The sequence below is a fragment of the Trichomycterus rosablanca genome, chromosome 14 (genome assembly GCF_030014385.1).
Source record: "Trichomycterus rosablanca isolate fTriRos1 chromosome 14, fTriRos1.hap1, whole genome shotgun sequence".
In the NCBI taxonomy this organism is placed as follows: domain Eukaryota; kingdom Metazoa; phylum Chordata; class Actinopteri; order Siluriformes; family Trichomycteridae; genus Trichomycterus; species Trichomycterus rosablanca.
Genome location: NC_086001.1, coordinates 23894166 through 23915715, shown reverse-complemented (window position 1 = coordinate 23915715; position 21550 = coordinate 23894166). Strand labels below are relative to the sequence as shown.

Here is a 21550-nt window from a genome sequence, read left to right as displayed (position 1 = left end):
GAAATTAGAGTCAGGTGTTTTCAATAAATGGGATGACAATCAGGTATGAGTGGCACCCTATTTTATTTAAAGAACATGGATCTATCAAAGTCTGCTTCTCACAGCACACATTTGTGGAAGTGTATCATGGCATGAACAAAGGAGATTTCTGAGAGAAGTCATCAGGCACGTGCACAGACATTTTTGGGGGCAGGTGCTCAAGCCAAAAAAAGGCACCCATCGCCAAAATTATTAATAAAATAATAATAATTAAAAAACCACAGTAGGATATTTAACTTATATATTTATTTTGTTAACACAATCAATACACATCTAATCAAATAAATCAAATTATCAAATTGCATAAATAAATGAAAAACAGACAAAACAAGGCCATATTGTGCATGCTTTTTAATAACCAAACATCTGATACATCTGCCTCATTTGCTTTACTGGTAGATGGCCTAATCCAGGATAAAAGAGAGCTGCTACCCTGTAGTTCCTTTTCTTTCTGCTTTTGTAACCTTTCTTTTCTTGGCATTATGCTGCAAAATTTGTAAATGAGATAAATCAATGTTGTGCAATAATAATTTCTGACAGAGTTGAAGCATTACACTAATAATATACCATTACTAGTATCAATTTACCTCACCAGACTGTCGTGTAGCTCAACTTAAGACCTACCTTTGATTTCAAATCAGAAACCCACTTTGGGTAGTTAATGTTAACAGTGGGCTTTTTTAACAGTGTTAACATTTTTATGCCAATCAAATCAAATAGACAGCTAAATAACATTTTCCTATTTATTCATCATTTTTGTATGCTGTTCTATATCATAGAGCATTATGTTTAGCCTTCTACATATATTAGTAGAGGAGGAGGGAGGGGCAAGGCGGATCAGATCGGGGCAGAATTCTCTCAAGAACTCAAATAACTGCCCGTCAGATATCAAAACACTTTTGGGGGTAATTGATGACAGAGAGGGTAATTTTTATTTTTAAATAATGATTAATGTAGAAACAAATTGGGCTCCAGCAGAAAGGGCACTTTTCTCATCCAGGGCAAAAGGGCAGGTGCTTGAGCACCACTAGGGGTCTATCTGTGCACGTGCCTGGAAGTCATTGATTCTCATCAGGCTGGAAAGGGTTACAAAACCATCTCTAAAGAGTTTGGACTCCACCAATACACAGTCAGACAGGTTGTGTACAAATGTTGGAAATTTAAGACCATTGTTACCTTCCCCAGGAGTGGTCAACCAACAGTGATCACGACAAGAGCAAGGTGTGTAATAGTCTGTAAGGTCACGAAGGAACCCAAGGTAACATATAAGCAACTAAAGGCCTCTCTCACATTGGCTAATGTTGATGTTAATGAGTCCACCATCAGGAGAACACTGAACAACAGTGATGTGCATGGCAGGGTTGCAAGGAGAAAGCCGCTGCTCTCCAAAAAGAACATTGCTGCTCGTCTGCAGTTTGCTAAAGATAAAGAAGACAAGCCAGAAGGCTACTGGAACAATGAAACAGATCTTTTTGGTTTAAAAGAGAAGCGTTATGTTTGGAGAAAGGAAAACACTGCATTCCAGCATAAGAACTTTATCCCATCTGTGAAACACGGTGGTGGTAGTATCATGGTTTAGGCCTGTTTTGCTGCATCCGCAAGAGAACGTGGGTCACGCAGCAAGACAACAACCAAAAGCACACAAGTTATTTTACCAAAGAATAGTTAAAGAAGAATGTTTTAATGTTTTAAAGTTAATGTTTTGGAATGGCCAAGTCCCGATTTTAATGCAATAATGTTGTGGATGGACCTGAAGCGAGCGGTTAATGTGAGGAAACCCACCCCCTCTTAACAGAGTTGAAGCTGTGAAGTTGTATGGAGGAATGGGCTAAAACTCCTCCAAGCCGATGTGCAGGACTAATCAGCAGTTTTCGGAAACATTTAGTTGTAGTTATTGCTGCACAAAGGGGTCACACCAGATACTGAAAGCAAAGGTTCACATACTTTTACCACTCACAGATCTGTAACATTGGACCATTTTCTTCAATAAAAAAATGACAAAGTCTAATATTTGTGTCTCATTTGTTTGATATGGTTATCTACCATATCAAACTTGTAGGACTCTGATGACATTTTAGGTCAAATGTATGCAGAAATATAAAATTCTAAAGGGTTCACAAACTTTCAAGCACCACTGTAGTTTTGGTTTTGACAAGGCATGATGAGTAAATTAGCTTGGTTATGGCATTTATGGCACATCCTGTGCTTTTGAGAATGCCTGACTTTTATTATTTGCATTTCAGCGACTTAAGGCATCATTCTTACCTGTAGTGTTAACGTACTAATACCCAACTGAAAAATTGCTATTCTCTTTCTTCAGTAAACTCACCATTGACATGAGGTAGAACCCCCTGGCCTTGTCCTGTACACTGGTCAGACATGGGCCACCTTGATGGCTCTTGTTGCATGGTATATGCTGTTTACAGAGAATAAAAAAAAAAGATACTCAGAAAATGTGTGACTCTAGTTTTGTTTTGACTGGGCATGATGAGAAAATTAGCTTGGTTATGGTGATTATGGCTCATCCTGTGTGTCACAAGAAGACTAACTAACCTGGGCCCAGATTCTTAAAAGAATCTTGGTGTAAAGATAAACTTAACTGGTAGAGCAAGCATCACACTAAACACACACTCTGACAGTTAAGATTATCTTAACGCTATTTTAAGCATCATATTCGTGCTCAGATGCTTTTGAGATTAAAAGTGTACTTAACTGTCATAGCTGTATGGTGGGTGCTGTTAATGGAGAAATTAAAATAAAAAATGGTTACTCTACAGAAAATGCCTGACTTTTATTCTTAGTATTTTAGCGACCTAAAGTGTCATTGTTAACTATATTATTCATGTATTAATGCCCAACTGGAAAAAAAACATTTTTCTGCTTCTTCAGTAAACTCACCACTGACATGAGGTAGAACACCCTGGCCTTGTGCTGTCCCATGAGAAGCATCTGCCCATGTACACTGGTTGGACATGGGCCACCTTGATGCATCTTGTTGCATGGTAGGTGCTGTTTACAGAAAATTAAAAAAATAATAATTACTTTCTGATATTACATTTTTCCATATCACCCACCTCTAACTCTGAGATTATTTATTTATAGTTTTGTTATTGACAGGGCATGACTAGATTAGTTTGGTTATGACAATTATGGCTCAATTATGGAATGTCACAAGAAGACTAACTAACCTGGGCCAAGATTCCCAAAAGGATCTTGGTGTTAAGATTATCTTAACTTGTAGAGCGAGCATTACACTACACTAGTTAAGATTCATAAACACTAATTTAAGAATCATATTCATGCTAAGATGCTTTTAAAAACCCCATGCCTTCTTTATAACTAACTCACATGGCTGTTAAGTCCTGTGTTTAGTTAATAATTGCTCGTTAACCGCAGGACTTCTCATGAATTAAAAAAAAAATTCACCATGTGTATTATCATGATAGAAACTATTTGCAGTGCTATGTCCAGCTTTATTAGCTGATACAGCCCCATCTGATGATTTTGTACACTAGCATTTTATTTTTAAACAGGCCACTAAAGTGGATACTAAACAAAGCAACCAGCAGCTAAGCAGCCCCCTTAAAACACTTACTGTACTGAATTACTAAAAATGAAAGTTCCAAATCTTTAAGGGCCTAGATAGTATACAAAATTTATAGAATTTAGAGAATTAAATGGGGTAATCTTAAAAAAATAAATCACAAGTTTGTTGTGTGCTCATGTTGGCTTCAAATCAGATGTGTTTAATGTTGATGCCTTGAAGTCTCAGTTGTAATTTGACGTATGTAACTATGATCCCAATTTATCCTTGGCGTAAAAGTAATCTATTCCAAATGCACAAACACTTTCAAATTGCAAACTAGCATTGACATTATGATAACATCAACTTTTTTTCTTAAATGTAATTAAAAATTCCTTGAATGTTGTCTTTGTTATGTTTAACATTTGGGAGCCCTTGGTAAGTGAAAATAAGTACAGATACTCTACAGAGAACACAATGACTATTTTGGCTGAATTTAACATGGAAAAAAGTAAACATAAAATGTGGCCTGACATACAATTGTCCCCTGCTTCTGATTTGTCGTCATTTAGGACAGTGTTGCTGTGGTGATCCATGTGTTGAATAAAGCAGAAAAGACCGGGTAAGTATTATGTTTTTTTTCAGAAGTGCCAATATCTATAGTGGACAATAGTCATTTCCTTCATGTGGGGAAACAAAAATGGCTTTCTGATCATTAACAAAACATGATTAACAAGTTGGATTGATGACGTCTGGATGTTCTATTTGCATAATGAGATTGATACTACTATTTTATTAAAACAGAGGTTTTTACTTGAGTCATAAGACTTGGACTCAACTCATGAATAGATGGTTTCATGAGCAACGTAACTAAAAAGATGTGAGCTCATTTTGGCAACAGAAGTCGAGATTTATTCCATTGATCCACTGTGTTGATCAGTGGAATAAATCAATAATACAGGACAACATATCTTAATGTATATTAGCTTCTCAAAGTTTGTACTGAGTGATGATACAGATGCACAGATTTAAGGGTTTAAATAAATCTCAAAATAGAAATGTAGTTAGCCTTGTTTAGTTTAGCCTAAAACAGTCAGGTTTTTATTGAGAATAACACAAAATGGATTTGTTCCCTCGGCTAGCATGGGTCAGTGAGTGAATGCTTCACTTCTGTTGCCAGAATGCGCACTCATCTTTGCGACAACTTTGAAAGTCAATTGAGACTCGACTTGACAAAATCAAAAAAGACCCTCAACTGGACTCATAACAGGAGTTGATATCCAAGTTCAAGACCCAAAATGGAAGAACCGTGAGAGGCATTTGACTGCAAACAGGACTTTACACAGTCTATGGAAGCATATCAGTATTCTGTTTTATGGAATGTGTGGCAGATATTTCTGATTTAATAGTCCGTGTTAGCTGACCATAGGCTGTCTTCCTTATTCCGCCAAGCCCACGACAAAGAGTTTGTTTCTTCCGCCTTTGCGTTAGAATTTCCGGTCATTTCATATCAGATGGTTTACGGTCGTATCGTATTCAAAGTGAATGCAGTCTAAAGTAGGCTTCTGCTGTGGACACTGATCATAAAGTAGCTAGCTATGCTAACCCAACATTCCAACAGATTTCCAACACAACACACAAATAATAAAGTGTTGTAGGGCACCATATCTAAAGAAGAAGAGGACCTGCATCTATGGGTTAAGGAGCTAAATTTACATTTAAATTTAACATCCAACCAAACGTCCACACGTCTGTTGTTATTATTTTGTGGATGGGGAAACTTGGTTATGAAGCTCCAGTGAAAAGGACACGTCAGGTGTTTGTGAAGCTATCTGGTAAGATGTTAGCCTAAGAGAGATCCTTGCCAAGAGCCTCGCAAGCATAATAACATAATTACTCTGGGTAAGGACGTGGTCTTGGTTTCCCCACCACAAAATGGTAAGAGCAGACGTGTGGATGTTTGGGTGGATGTTTTAAATTTAGCAACTTCAACCACAGACGCAGCTCCTCCTCTTTGGAAGACTGTGGATGTGGCTTCTTTGGGTGGTTATATGGTGCTCCACAACACTTCAATCTTTTTGTGTTGTGTTCATAACACTATTGTTCAAGTGGAATTCTCCTCCTCTTCCAATTATTCAACTAGAATCTGTGCGACGAAACCGAGCTGAAATTAGTTTCTTATTCTTATTTTTTATTCTTACCTTTCATTTAGGCACCAGAACGTAACTGCTGTATCGTTTAAAGAGGAACGGAAAATTAGAAAAATAAGCTGGTGAATTGGACGTGAATTTTCATAATTGCTCGTAGCTCAGCCTTGTTTTGTCAACCAGACTGATAAACCAAATAACTTGGCAACACGTTTTCAAAGACATTTTGTCACAGAATGAGTGTAGTAGGCTAAAATATGTAATTGCAAAAAGGAGAGGTGCTATTTCCTTTTAATATTTCAATTTTGTCATCTTTCTAGCTTGGTGTTGTCTATGATAATAGAAACGTATAAAAACATTATTAGAGAGTGCAAATGCATATAAGGTGAATTATCATTTTGACGTCATTATTGTGTAATCTTAAGGCATGAATATGCAGTTCTGGAAATGCGTTGTAATTAAAATGCATTTATAATTAAATTGTTAATTTAATTATCAATTGAATTTAATTAATCATTTGTGTAAATGAAATGTCAATAGTGCATCAAATGGCAAATTTAAATGTTAAAACTGAATTTGAATTATCATTTGGAGACCAACATTGAGTGGGAAATTTAAATTCAAACATACACTATATTGCCAAAAGTATTCACTCACCCACGCAAATCATTGAATTCAGGTGTTCCAATCCCTTTCATGGCCACAGGTGTATAAAACCAAGCACCTAGGCATGCAGACTGCTTCTACAAACATTAGTGAAAGAATGGATCGCTCTCAGGAGCTCAGTGAACTCCAGCATGGTACCGTTATAGGATGCCACCTGTGCAACAAGTCCTGTCGTGAAATTTCCTCGCTGCTAAATATTCCACAGTCAACTGTCAGTGGTATTATAACAAAGTGGAAGCGATTGGGAACGACAGCAACTCAGCCACGAAGTGGTAGGCCTTGTAAAATGACGGGGTCAGCAGATGCTGGGGCGCATAGTGCGCAGAGGTCACCAACTTTCTGCAGAGTCAAGCGCTATAGACCTCCAAACTTCATGTGGCCTTCAGATTAGCTCAAGAACAGTGTGTAGAGCTTCATGGAATGGGTTTCCATGGCCGAGCAGATGCATCCAAACCTTACATCACCAAGCGCAATGCAAAGCGTCGGATGCAGTGGTGTAAAGCACACCTCCACTGGACTCTAGAGCAGTGGAGACGTGTTCTCTGGAGTGACGAATCACGCTTCTCCATCTGGCAATACGATGGATGAGTTTGGGTTTGGCGGTTGCCAGGAGAACGGTACTCGTCTGTCTGCATTGTGCCGAGTGTAAGGTTTGGTGGAGGGGGGATTATGGTGTGGGGTTGTTTTTCAGGAGTTGGGCTCGGCTCCTTGGTTCCAGTAAAAGGAACTCTTAATGCTTCAGCAAACCAAGAGATTTTGGCCAATTTCATGCTCCCAACTTTGCAGGAACAGTTTGGGGATGGCCTCTTCCTGTTCCAACATGACTACGCACCAGTGCACAAAGCAAGGTCCATAAAGACATAGATGAGTGAGTTTGGTGTGGAAGAACTTGACTGGCCTGCACACAGTCCCTGACCTCAACCCGACAGAACACCTTTGGGATGAATTAGAGCGGAGACTGTGAGCCAGGCCTTCTCGTCCAACATCAGTGTCTGGCCTCACAAATGCGCTTCTGGAAGAATGGTCAAAAATTCCCATAAACACACTCCTAAACCTTGTGGAAAGCTTTCCCAGAAGAGTTGAAGCTGTTATAGCTGCAAAGGGTGGGCCGACATCATATTAAACCCTATGGATTAAGAATAGGACGTCACTCAAGTTCATATGCGTGCGAAAGGGAGATGAGCGAATACTTTTGGCAGTATAGTGTAAGACTACATTTTACATATCATATTTTCATTAGATTTTCGCTACTGATCTGCTTCCATTAACATAAACATTCTGAACTGGTCCTGATGATGAGGGAGATTTCTACTGCCATCATCACATTGCTTTTCAGCTGATTGTAGAATAAACAGTTCTGGCTGAAGGGTTGAGTTGCAGTTGTGAAAGTGTTGGTCTAAACTACTCGACTAAACTACACACTAATAAATAAAGTAATTGTACTTTACTATACTTGGGTATTGTTTTTGGAAGACTTTTACTTTAGTACAAGAATGTTAGTACAGTATTTGTAATATTTGTACTTTGTCAAGAGCTTACATTTGCTTACATTTTTAATTAGACATTCAAACTACTCTTCCCAAAGGGTGAAGTCCAGGGGAGTTTTACATGACTTTTCCCTTGCCTGGTGAGTCTTTTTTTTTCTTTCTTTTCTTTTTTTCTTCTTTTTTTTTTATTTTTTAACTTTCCTGTCTCTGTAAAATTGAACCCTCTGTAACTCATCTTTGTTCAAAGCCCAATGTTGTGTGCAGTGCAGAGGTACTCTAGGACCAGGATTCCGAAAACTGCTCAAAGGTAACAGGGGAAAATGCATGCTGTTGATTACTTCAGTCATTAGGTTAAAAATACTGAAGTGTTCCTTTTAAATCCACCATTCTAAATGTTTCAGACATTATATACAGTGTATCACAAAAGTGAGTACACCCCTCACATTTCTGCAGATATTTAAGTATATCTTTTCATGGGACAACACTGACAAAATGACACTTTGACACAATGAAAAGTAGTCTGTGTGCAGCTTATATAACAGTGTAAATTTATTCTTCTCTCAAAATAACTCAATATACAGCCATTAATGGCTAAACCACCGGCAACAAAAGTGAGTACACCCCTAAGAGACTACACCCCTAAATGTCCAAATTGAGCACTGCTTGTCATTTTCCCTCCAAAATGTCATGTGACTCGTTAGTGTTACTAGGTCTCAGGTGTGCATAGGGAGCGGGTGTGTTCAATTTAGTAGTACAGCTCTCACACTCTCTCATACTGGTCACTGAAAGTTCCAACATGGCACCTCATGGCAAAGAACTCTCTGAGGATCTTAAAAGACGAATTGTTGCGCTACATGAAGATGGCCAAGGCTACAAGAAGATTGCCAACACCCTGAAACTGAGCTGCAGCACAGTGGCCAAGATCATCCAGCATTTTAAAAGAGCAGGGTCCACTCAGAACAGACCTCGCGTTGGTCGTCCAAAGAAGCTGAGTGCACGTGCTCAGCGTCACATTCAACTGCTGTCTTTGAAAGATAGGCGCAAGAGTGCTGTCAGCATTGCTGCAGAGATTAAAAAGGTGGGGGGTCAGCCTGTCAGTGCTCGGACCATACGCCGCACACTACATCAAATTGGTCTGCATGGCTGTCACCCCAGAAGGAAGCCTCTTCTGAAGTCTCTACACAAGAAAGCCCGCAAACAGTTTGCTGAAGACATGTCAACAAAGGACATGGATTACTGGAACCATGTCCTATGGTCTGATGAGACCAAGATTAATTTGTTTGGTTCAGATGGTCTCAAGCATGTGTGGCGGCAATCAGGTGAGGAGTACAAAGATAAGTGTGTCATGCCTACAGTCAAGCATGGTGGTGGGAATGCCATGGTCTGGGGCTGCATGAGTGCAGCAGGTGTTGGGGAGTTACATTTCATTGAGGGACACATGAACTCCTATATGTACTGTGAAATACTGAAGCAGAGCATGATCCCCTCCCTCCGGAAACTGGGTCGCAGGGCAGTGTTCCAGCATGATAATGACCCCAAACACACCTCTAAGACGACCACTGCTTTATGGAAGAGGCTGAGGGTAAAGATGATGGACTGGCCAAGCATGTCTCCAGACCTAAACCCAATAGAACATCTTTGGGGCATCCTCAAGCGGAAGGTGGAGGAGCACAAAGTCTCGAATATCCGCCAGCTCCGTGATGTCGTCATGGAGGAGTGGAAAAGCATTCCAGTGGCAACCTGTGAAGCTCTGGTAAACTCCATGCCCAGGAGAGTTAAGGCAGTTCTGGGAAATAATGGTGGCCACACAAAATATTGACACTTCAGGAACTTTCACTAAGGGGTGTACTCACTTTTGTTGCCGGTGGTTTAGCCATTAATGGCTGTATATTGAGTTATTTTGAGGGAAGAATAAATTTACACTGTTATATAAGCTGCACACAGACTACTTTTCATTGTGTCAAAGTGTCATTTTGTCAGTGTTGTCTGCAGAAATGTGAGGGGTGTACTCACTTTTGTGATACACTGTACCTTGACTATCTGACAGATTGTTACACCACTCCTGCTCTGCTCTTCCAGGCTGAAAGGTGCTGGTTAGTGCTAAGAATGCAAAAAAAAAAAAAAAAAAGTCAGGTTTAGAGCGTTGACATTTTTGCTACTCTTTTGTGATTAAAGGTGTAGCTATGGTATGAGATTGTTAGTAGATGACATGCACTGTGGTTGCTTCAACAACAAAAATGTGTGTAGTCTGTGTGGTTGGATCCACACAATTGTAAAATTAAATGCACTAACTGTTATTTTTTGAACCATGTTTCTGTCTTTGTAGTGGGGCTGGGGGCCTTGGTGCATTTGCAAGTTTTTTTACTTTGGCAGGTTGTGGTTCTTCTTCTTCTTGTTCAGATGAAGAGTATATTTTCTTTCTACGAGAGTACAGTAATAAATTAGCAATAGGTCGTACACACTGCAGAATTGTTTTACAATATTTATAGCACAGTATGCACAGCTCACTTCCTGACTCTCTTTCCCAGAGTTTCTGTGCTGGAGTTTCTTAACTCAGTTTCTGAGTTAAGATCTGATGTGTAGCATGACTTTTTCCAGTTGGCAACAATGTTGTCAAACGACTCTGTGAGGAGGGCAAAAAAAGAAAAGAGCAGCTTAGATCCATACAGTGTGTGGTCACCAAACTTTTATTATCACCTGATTCATAAAGTATTCGCACGCTGTGCTGGCTCCACCCTTTATCAGGCTGTGGGACCTCTGATTTCCTGACACTTTTCAAGAGTCGGTTTTCATCTTTGTAGGGAGGCCACCAGGAGAAGCCATCCTTATACCAAGATTTTGCCACTGGTCCGGTCTGCTCCTCCCCAACAAACTCTACTATGAGGTACATTGCAGGAGCTGCACCATGCCCAACCCCCCCCCCCCCCCCCCCCCCCCAAATGACAAGTTTTTTCTGACAGAAAGGTACTAATACTTTTGTTATTTTTAAAAGTGAGCTTTAGATAGATGCATTAATAAATTAACATTTTTCACACATACTACCATTCACCGTTTGGGATCACAGTTATAAATATATCATTGCAATATTATGTAATGCAAAACTAGAAGTTTCAGATAATTAGGAAGCTACAAATGTAGCACAATATCCAAAATGTAGATGTATCCAGAGTAGTGTGTGTGTGTGTGTGTGTGTGTGTGTGTGTGTGTGTGTGTTTTTATACACACGGTCATTACTCTGGATACATCTACATTTTGGATATTGTGCTACATTTGTAGCTTCCTAATTATCTGAAACTTCTAGTTTTACATTACACACACAATTCTCCACTTATCAAATGTGATGCTTACATTTCAGGGTAAACAAAAATGGTAAACGGAATTGCAGTATTTGATTTATCACTTTTAAAAAATAAAATAAAAAATATTGAATTAATTGAATAGACAGTTTGATATGTAGTTTGCTATATTTAAATCCACATTGTATGAGTTAGTTTTGGATATAAAAAAAAATCTTGCTAGTGATTCCAAACATTATGAAAGGTAGTACACATTTACTGAGTTTTTGCATGCAAGAGTGGAATTGACACAAATTTGTGTTTATATGGAATTAGGAAGGCCTTCCCCTCTATTTGATCAGCTTTGCAGAAATGTATCGTTCTTGTGAGCCCATGAACCAAATATATGCCAAAGGTAGATGATGACAGTGGATAATCAAAGAATGATTCATGCTGCTCAAATCTGCTGTATGCCACAAATACCTCATTCCTGCAAGAGATGATATTTTTAACCTTTGCAACTTTTCCCTCAAGGTAAATATAACTGTTGGCCTGGTCAAGCTTGACAGTGAACAGTGGTGTTACCAGCTTTTTGTATTGGGTTGCACCATAAAAAGGTGGAGGAAGAGGACCAGAGATGCTTTGTCTTAATAAACATGACTTTTTCTCTGGGCTATCTCTTCATGGCACCTCTGACAGTCTTTTTACAATTTGACTGAGTGGGCTGCTAGGTTTTCTAATCATTTTTTTCATTTTACTCAGGTGGTTTTCATATTGGAAGGCACTGAAGCTGTCAAGAACACCGTGATTTTTAACGTCTTGCGCAAGATGCGCTAGATTGTGAACATTGTACGACACAAATTTAGGGCCATAGAGCTTTCCAAAATGAGAAACAAAAAGACCTAGGATGTTATTAGCATATTCAAGATAGTCCTCAATCAGAGTGTTGTTGCTAAGGATGAAAATGCCCACAAATAGCAGCAGAAAGTTTTGGTACACTGCGTTGCTCAATGTATCTTTGAGCAGAACAGGGCCAGTGTACAATAAAAATTGTCTAAACTCTGTGGCTTTCCACCTGTCAATTTCTCTGAGAGTCAAACTCAATAGGTACATAGCTTTGGATACCCAGCAGCCTTTCCGTTAATGCATTTTCCTGAAAGTTGGACAGCCTACAAGTGAGAGGACCTAACTTCAGCCACAGGTACAGAAGTCGCCGCATGACACCTAGGCACACAAGGTGCATGTAATCAAGAGGGAACCCAGTCTTTTCTAGAGCTGAAATACCATGGTGGTGATCCAAATCGGTCTTATCCCTGAAACTTTGATCTGTCCGTTGTGGCAGGTCGGGTTCTAGGATACATCATTCTGTTGTCTATGTAAACGCCTTCCTGTGTGCATTTCTCACACCCATGGTACCCTGTGTGACCTTTTATACACTTAATAAAAGCACGGGCTGGGGCATCACAGACCATTGAAGAGAGCTGCAAAGTTAACCTTACTCCCTCAAAGTCAAACCCCTCAGCAAGCTTGACTATCTCTAATGCAAAGTCATCAATAAACTCGTTTGGTGAATTAGGCTTTCTTTCACCACAAAACAGCCCAATTGTCACTGGCTCATGATGTGGCAAGTTAATAACAGTGCCAAGGATGGGCCACAGCTGTGTTGGTGAGCTTTTGAAAAGTGGTAGCCCATCAATATTGACTTGAAGTTTCAGGTGTTTTGTATTGGCCACTAAACCCTTGTTTTTTTGCAGAATGTGTGTAATTGATTGGAGCACACCAAAGTAGTAGTACTGACCACCGGCTTTATCCTGAATTGCAAGATCATTTGGTCTTGCTGTACTCAAGAGTGTCCTGGCATCTTTTGGCAAGATTGAGTGATACTTGCCAAGGACATCTAGCTGCATTTATTGCACTGTGCGTGATGTGGTGTTGAATTGCCCATTTTGCTAGTTCATCACGCAAAGAATCAAACTCCAGTTCTGACTCTGATCCAGAATCAAAGTCCTCACAGTCAAAAAATACATCATTAGTAATGCAACTGAGGTCATTATTACACACAGCAGATTGGCAATCCATGAACTCCAAATCATCATCATCATCGTTTTCGTCTTCAAGTAGAGCATTGTTTTCTGTTTCTGAATCAATGCTCTGCCCCTCCCCCCCTTGTGCCTGAATTGACTAAGTCTCGATCAACCCATGCTTTTGCTTTTCGCCTAAGTGTCCAATATGATGGTTTTCTGCAAGACATTCTGTACAGTTAAACAAAAGATACAAAACAGAATCATTGTCACATTCAATGTATGTTATTAAAGTTATTAAATGATCTATTGCTTGTTCATTACATACCTTTGTCTTTTGCGCACCTGTCTTGCTAGTGAACCTGAGTATAAGAAGACAACTGTGAGTAATTGTATAAAAAAAGGTTAATATGGTAAATAATCCATACTCCTTTGATAAGTGTACACACTTAAAAAAAAAAAAAGGTTCTTCAAGGGTTCTTTCGTAAAGTGAATGACCATGAGCATTAAGGACCTATATAGAATGGAGAATTTGTTGTACATGTTTCTATTTAGCACCAAGAGAGTGCTTGTAGTGTTACAATGTCAAGCTTGTAACAATAGAAGAACCCTTTTGGTGCTATATAGAACCATGCACAACACAATCTCCATCAATCTAAAGAACCATTTCACTATGCAAAGAACCTTTTAAGCATGAAATGGTTCCATATAGAAATCATAGTTCTAAGTAGAACTACTTCCTTAACTAAAGAACCCTTGAAAAAATCATTGTTTTGTCAAAGGGTTCTCTGAGTCATGCCACAAAAGAAGTACTTTTGGTTCCATAAAATACTATGTTTGTAGAAGGGATGTGTGAGTGTGAAGAAGTCTTAAAGAATCTTAATTTGGAAAAGGTTGTGTTTTTTTATTTTTTATTTAAAGGTTCTTCACACTCCCACGTCCCTTGTGCAAACTTTGTATTTTATGGTAACAAACGTGGATCTTCTGTGGCATCACTCAGAGAACCCTTTGACAGTTTTCCATAAGGAAAAAAGTAATCCTGGATTGATCTTAATCACTATCTGGGAACACTGACCCTGTGGTGTGTTGAAATGTTTGCAAAGTTCCTGATTTTGTGCACTTTTTTGACTGCTCAACTATAGTGAAGGTAACTATATTTAAATGTAGGTTTGATCATTTTTACACATGTATTTAATAATAAATGGGAGATAATGTTAACTATCCATTGAACGACTAAATTAACATGCTTCTTTAATATATAGTTTCTTGATGTTTGAAAGAACCTGTGTATTTTTATTCAGCGTTGTCCAGACTTATCCACAACTGGCCAGTTAACTGCTGGATTTCTTTCCAGACAAGCCAGAGCACATCAGGTTAACTGTTTAAAGACTGAGGCCAACTGATTACACAAGTATATGTGCCCAGGCTGCTTTATGAAAACCTGCAGCCACACCGGCCCTTTGCGGATGTAGGGTACCTGCCTACTATTTATTTAACTGGCTGAAGCATGTATCACACGCTTTACGTGGAGAGGCGTGACTTCAAAAAAACAAACAAAAACCCAAAGAACTAACGGTGAGTGGTTTAGCTGCAGCTGATGAGAAGCGGAGTGATTTCACGTAGTATGTTGAAATTTTCACTGCTTAAAAGTCTGCGGAGAGGTAATACTAACATTTCGTGTTTTTCTAAAGGCATGTTTCTTAGCGTTAGCTAAAGCTAAAATGAGACTAGGTTAGCTAGCTCGCTAGAAGGCCAATTAGTGAGGATACTAGTGCTAGCTAGCAAAAGTCGTTTAGCCCGTAATTACGCCACTGATGTAACCTTCGCTAGTAGTGTTAAGTTAACAGAATTGTATTCAGAATTGACACTTCTAACTAACAAATACCAAAACTATTTCCGGCTAACGCTATAGCTAGTTTTTTTTAGCTTCAAGCTAAAGTCGTAATGCTAGCCAAGTTAGCTAGCTAGTACTACTGACTTTGTAAATGGGGGTAAATACTTTGTATGCAAACAGGAATGTAACTTATACTCAGGGAAGATGTATTGAAGAAAAGTCAGTGGAATTATTATATACAAAAAGCAACTATATGCTACAATAAATCGATGGTTTTGACAGGTAGAAGAGCAGCGTCTCAGGCGATAGCTTACAAAACCGTTGAGTGTCTGTTAACTGGTTCGCTCGCGCTAATCTTTTAAATTCGCCACGAAGATTCTAACTCATCCACACGCAGTTAGTGTTTCGTGCTTGAGCTATAACTCCTAATGAGATGATTTGTTAGTTCAGTGTTGGTATAAAAAGTGAGAACTTCAAAATATACAGGGATATGGATTTTAAATGCCAGGATTGGTAACCACTGGACACCATTTCATACAACCTATAGCTAATAAATATTTCACTTTAAGTTCAACGTATTTGGTCGTTTCTAAGACAAAGTTGTTCTCTCCCTCATTGAATGCTAGTGGAATTCTTTAACGCTTATATATCGTAAGATGGTTCTCCAGTCTTATCCATAAATGCTAGTGTGGCTGCAGGTTTAAACATCAACTAAGCAGAAACATACCTGATTCCTTATCAGTTGGTCCAATTGAAATTAAATGGCAACATAATTTAAAATGATGAAATTAGGTGTGCTTGCCTAAGGCATATGCATGCTTATCGTGTTAACCAAACTACACGTGCTTATGCATGCAAGTATTAAGAGCATATGAGATTAGATGCGTTAGTATAAGAACATGTATTTTGATCAAAGGCAGGTTGTCCTTCTGTAGTCGGTGTCACGCCAATATTAGTAACTGGGTTGAAGCTGGATTGCTCTCTGACAGACCCATAGTTTTCCTGAAGCTGTAAATCTTTTAGTGAAAATATTCAGAACAAAATATGAATGCCAACATTGGGCATTAAATGTACCCATACATTTAGGATGGTTCTTGGCGTTTTTTCCATTTTCCATCAAATATATACATCTTTCTTAGTAACAGGGTAGCTTCTTGTCTTCATTTCATAGCTTCATGTTCATGCATTCATTTAATGTGACATCAACAGCTCCCTTTACTCATTATCAAATGTTTTCTAATGCCTGAACAATTATGTGCAATTTCTCTTTGTCCTGTTTGCAGAACTTAGGTGGTTGTGGAGAATCAGATGACTGGTCTCTTCCAGACATTGGTTGTGAGATCTTTGGCAGTAAATACAGACACCCTTTTAGTGAAAGGACCTCACTTCAGCTGAAGAGAAAGAAGTTGGTTCATGACTCCTAGGCACACAGGGTACATGTAGGTAACTCCTGTGTATAAATCTGAATTGTTTTGGTTCTTAGCCTACCTGAGCACAAATCACTGCCAAATACTCAGTTTTAGTCATTTGTTTTGATTGATCTAAGAGATTAGAATTTGTTTCTCTAACTTTGCTGATCCTGAGATCAGCTGATCAGATCATATTATTCACATTTAGCAGATTGATAGAGGCCCCTCAGTCACAGGGTCACGCAGATTGGTCATTCTAGGCTAGTGCAGGGGTGCACAACTCCAGTCCTGGAGGGTTGGTCTCCAGCAAAGCTTGGTAGTTGCCCTACTCAAACACACCTGATTCAACTCATCAGTTAATTACCAGACAAAGTGGGTGTATTTCAGTAGGGCAACTCCCAAACTTTGCTGGAGACCAACCCTCCAGGACTGGAGTTGTGCACCCCTGTGCTATGGAAATACAGACTTTGTGCATGGCTGCAGAAACGCCCATGTTTATTTGGCTGCATGTGCAGAGCCACGTAAACATGGGGGAGGGTTGGGGGGGGCAGTCTGGCCTTTTTTTCCCTTTTCTTTTTATTTATTTTTTTGGTAGGTGCTCTACTGGATTAAAACCTGGTAACTAGGAAGCCCACTAAAGAACACTAAACTCATGTTCATACAATCAAATAACGCTGGAAGTCATTACAAGATGGTAAACTGGTCATGAAAGGGTGCACATGGTCAGCAACAACACTCAAATAGTCTGTGGTATTCAAGTGATGAATGAATGAATTGATATAAATAGACCCAAAGTATGCAAAGAGGCTGCAGTGGGCACAGGCTCATCAAAACCGGACAGTTGAAGACTGAGAAAACATAGCCTGGTCTGAAGAAACATAATTTCTGCTGAGGTACACAGATGGTAGGGTCAGAATTTGACACAGCTTGAATCCATAAACCCAGCCTGCCTTGTGTAAATAGAATGTCACAGACTGTTTGAGTATTGTTGCTGACCATGTGCATCCTTTCATGACCATTTCCCTTTCAATTGAACAAACTGATTACAATAATTACAATTACTCCCTTTTTTTCTTCTTTCTTTATTAGTGACTGAATTTCATTTGTTTGACAGCACTTGGAAATGGATGCTGAAACTCCAAATCCCAATCCTGGTCACCTTTGGTAAGTTCTCTTGGTCATTTGTATGGTTGTTAACTTGACTGCCTATAATGAATCATCTTATTTATAGTTTTTTCCTTAATGCTGTTATAGTTTCTACTGGTGAATAGATTTCTGTTTTTGAACTGTGATATGAGCTCAATTTTATGGCCCACATACAATGACCAGCTTAGGTTTGCTTTCAGTCTTAAATTATCAATTAATAACAAGCACAACAGCATTTGCTAAATGTGAATTAAATTTCGATTGGACAGTTTAACCAATAATCGTAACTCTGCAATGCTTCCTCCTGAGCCTCCAACACACTCTCACTCAGCAGATGTTAACAGCTGTAGATCATTCTGAAATGGCAGATGAATGTTAACATTAAACAAAAAGTTTGGAATAAACGTTGCCTGTTACATTTCCTGTTTCAAAAGTGCTCATCAAATCTCAAGCCGTCACATCATAAGATTAAAACTTTGTTGCCATGGTTATCATTTAATTAGACTTCTCACTTTTATTAAGATGATGGTATATAAACAGAACTCCATACAGCTTGGTAATCTCAGACCCTGCTGTTTCAACGGAACAAATGTTTGATAGTAAGGTGAGCAAAGCATGTTCTAGTGGACATGCTGCACCAGTCAGTGAAGGAAGGTCATCAATGCCCAATTTCACTGCTCATTTGCAAAAAATGCAGAGCTGAACTTCATTGCATAACTCAAAATTGCAGTACTACTTACAAATGAATGAGTTCTGGCTGCTTTGTTAGTTCCATCACTGGCATGCTGAGTAATAAACTTTCACCAAAACCCTTGTGGTTAAGTGAAAGCAGCAGTGTAAACTTCATTCAGCTCTGTGCAAATTACTGTAGCATATCACAGTGCTCAAACAATGAGATACTACAGCTATAGGATTCAGGCATTCAGGCATTCCGGAGAGACTAATAGTAAAAATTTTACAAACAACTGATGGTTAATTAAAAGGAAACTCAAATTGCAGTATATCACAGTGCTTAAACACTTCTGAATATTACAGAAACTGTTGGTATGTGTGTGATACAGACAGAAGCTCTGTTAGCCAGCTGACAGTAAAAAAAAAAAAAAAGGTTAGCTATACTATTTGGGCCCAACTGATGACCGTGACCCAAATGGAGCATTATGTTGGCCAGCTGCAGCAGAGCTCTTACACAGCATCCTTAGTTCAGGTGCTTTATTAAGCTTATGCAGTGGAAGTGAGTTTACACTGCTTTCTTTTAGCTGGAGGGAAGCACAGGCTTTTTTGTCGATGTTACATTTCTCAAAAACTTAAACCTCATTCGAATCTTAAGACATTTAGTTGAATGTTGAAAGTTAAATATAAGTAATACAAAGTGTATTTTCCAGATGAAGTGTTTTGTTGCAGCAGTGCACACACACACCAATGCACACAGTTATAAGGACACTTCCTTCTACTACTTGTAGAATTTCTACAGTGCACCTTTTTTTGTATTGTAAATCTTGCTATTTTTGTTTCTAGGTGAATGCAGACATCATATGTGTTGCCTGTAACAGCCATGCAAGGGGGTTGAGTTGTCTTGAACGTTTCTGATGAGTGGAGTTTTAACCCAATTTCCATCTGCTGCACCTGTACTGCGTGGATTCTTGACCATTTCTGCATGGTAGTATATATTGTCTCGTCATTGTTCTTTATGAGACCCACCACAGTCGTGTCGTCCGCGAACTTTATGAAGAGGTTGGAGCTGTGCAATGGTGTGCAGTCGTGGGTCAGCAAAGTGAATAGGAGAGGGCTCAGCACACATCCTTGGGGAGCCCCCGTGTTCAGAGTGATGGTGTTGGATGTGTTACTGCCGACCCGTACTGCCTGTGGTCTTCCAGTTAGGAAGTCTAACAGCCAGTTGCACAGTGAGGTGTTCAGCCCCAGCCTGTCGAGTTTGAGAATGAGCTGTTGGGGGATGATCGTATTGAATGCAGAGTTGAAGTCTATAAATAGCATTCGTACATACGAGTCTTTAGAGTCCAGATGAGTAAGGGGTGAGTGGAGGACAGTGGAGATGGCGTCATCAGTCGATCGATTTGACCGATATGCAAACTGAAAGGGGTCCAAAGAGGGGGGAAGGACCGATTTGATGTGTTGCATGACTAGCCGTTCGAAACACTTCATGAGGATGGGGGTGAGTGCAACAGGGCGGTAGTCATTAAAACAGGAGGGCGACGCCTTCTTCGGGACAGGGATGATGGTGGTGGCTTTAAAGCATGTAGGAACAACAGCCTGACTCAGCGAGATGTTAAAGATGTCAGTGAAGACGTCTGCAAGTTCCCCCGCACAGTCCCTTAGCACACGACCAGGAATGTTGTCAGGACCAGGAGCTTTACATGCGTTGATCCTGCTGAATGATCTTCTCACGCTGTCCGGGGACAGCTTCAGCACCAGGTCGTCAGGAGGGGGTGGGGATTTCAGTGCAGGCGTGTTGTTGAATGCTTCGAACCGAGCAAAGAAGACGTTCAGCTCGTTCAGCAGAGTGGTGGTGCTGTCGCAGGTCTGCGAAGGGGGCTTGTAGTCCGTGATGGTCTGAATCCCCCGCCACAGGTTCCGCGTATCTCTGCTGTTGCTGAAGCGATGTGCTATTCTCCTGGAGTACTGCCTCTTGGCCTTTCTGATGCCGTGGGATAGGTTCTTTCTAGCTGTCCTCAGCCCCTCTTGTTCTCCAGCTCTGAAGGCAGCATTTCTATCTTTCAGAAGTCCGAAAACCTCCCCTGTCAACCATGGCTTCTGATTGGCCCGAACGGTGATGGTCTTAAGGTCCGTTACGTCATCAACACATTTGAGACAAACTACAGGAGTGAGGTGAGTCGCCTGTCCCAGTGGTGCAAACACAACAATCTTTCCTTAAACGTTGAAAAAACGAAAGAGATTGTTGTGGATTTCAGAAGATCATGCACACAACATGCTCCTCTGACCATCAACGGTGCTGCTGTGGAAAGGGTGAGCAGCACCAAGTTCTTGGGAGTGCACATCACTGAGGACCTCTCCTGGACTAATAACACAACATCTTTAGCCAGGAGGGCTCATCAACGTCTCTACTTCCTCCGCAAGCTGAGAAGAGCCAGAGCTCCAGCCCCCATCATGTGTACCTTTTACAGAGGTACCATCGAGAGTGTCCTGACCAGCTGCATTACTGTGTGGTACGGCGCCTGCACCGCGTCCTGTCGCAAGACCCTCCAACGCATCGTGAGAGCAGCTGAGAAGATCATTGGCACCTCTCTCCCCACCCTCCACGAACTTCACAACACCCGCCTCACCCGAAAAGCCCTCTGCATGGCAGGTGATTCCACCCACCCACTGCACAGCTTCTTCAGTCTGCTGCCATCAGGAAGGAGACTGCGGAGTCTCCGGGCCAAGACCAGCCGACTGAGGGACAGCACCATCCACCAGGCGGTCAGGATCCTCAACTCGCTTCCTGTTCTGCCCCCCCTCTCACGAACCTAACCCCCCCCCCCCCCCCATCAATACCATAACTTACATCCCCATTTATCTTTTCAACGCACATATCACTTTAATCTACAATATAACATAATCGTTTTTGCACTGCCGTCGTAATTAAACTGGTTTTTAATAAAGACTTCATAATCTGCACTGCCACTTTAGTGTTTTTATATTGGGACTTCTATTTTTAAATTCTTCAAGTGGTAATTTTTACTTCTATATTTTCATATTTGTGTCAGTGTGTATATATATTTGCGCTTCAGAGAGTGTTTATCCTTATTCTATTTTATATTCTTTTATTCTAGGTTATTGTTAATTAATGTTTTATGTTGCACCATGGGTCAGAGAGTAACGCAATTTCAATCCTCTGTATGTCCTGTACATATTGCAGTTTTGACAATAAAGCAACTTTGACTTTGACTTTGATAAACTGCTACCCTCCTCGCTCCTGTAATGCAGACCACATTTACAGCTTCGTAAAGTGTTTAATTACTTTGACTCTTGCTGAACTTTAAATTTG

The 21550-nt window shown here is 40.0% G+C and overlaps 1 protein-coding gene and 1 long non-coding RNA gene across 2 annotated transcripts in view; both read right to left on the bottom strand.

The window, feature by feature from the left end:
* LOC134325935 (zinc finger protein 135-like) overlaps positions 1-21550 on the bottom strand; it is a gene marked incomplete at its 5' end in the record, with an annotated part of 104801 nt that overhangs the window by 40374 nt on the left and 42877 nt on the right. The gene's annotated exons all lie outside the window — the stretch shown is intronic.
* Positions 2944-13534, bottom strand: LOC134325951 (uncharacterized). Its single transcript, XR_010014428.1, has 4 exons — positions 13487-13534; positions 10371-10485; positions 10155-10282; positions 2944-3048 (listed from the first exon to the last, which is right to left on the bottom strand). It is a non-coding gene; the product is annotated as an uncharacterized LOC134325951 (long non-coding RNA).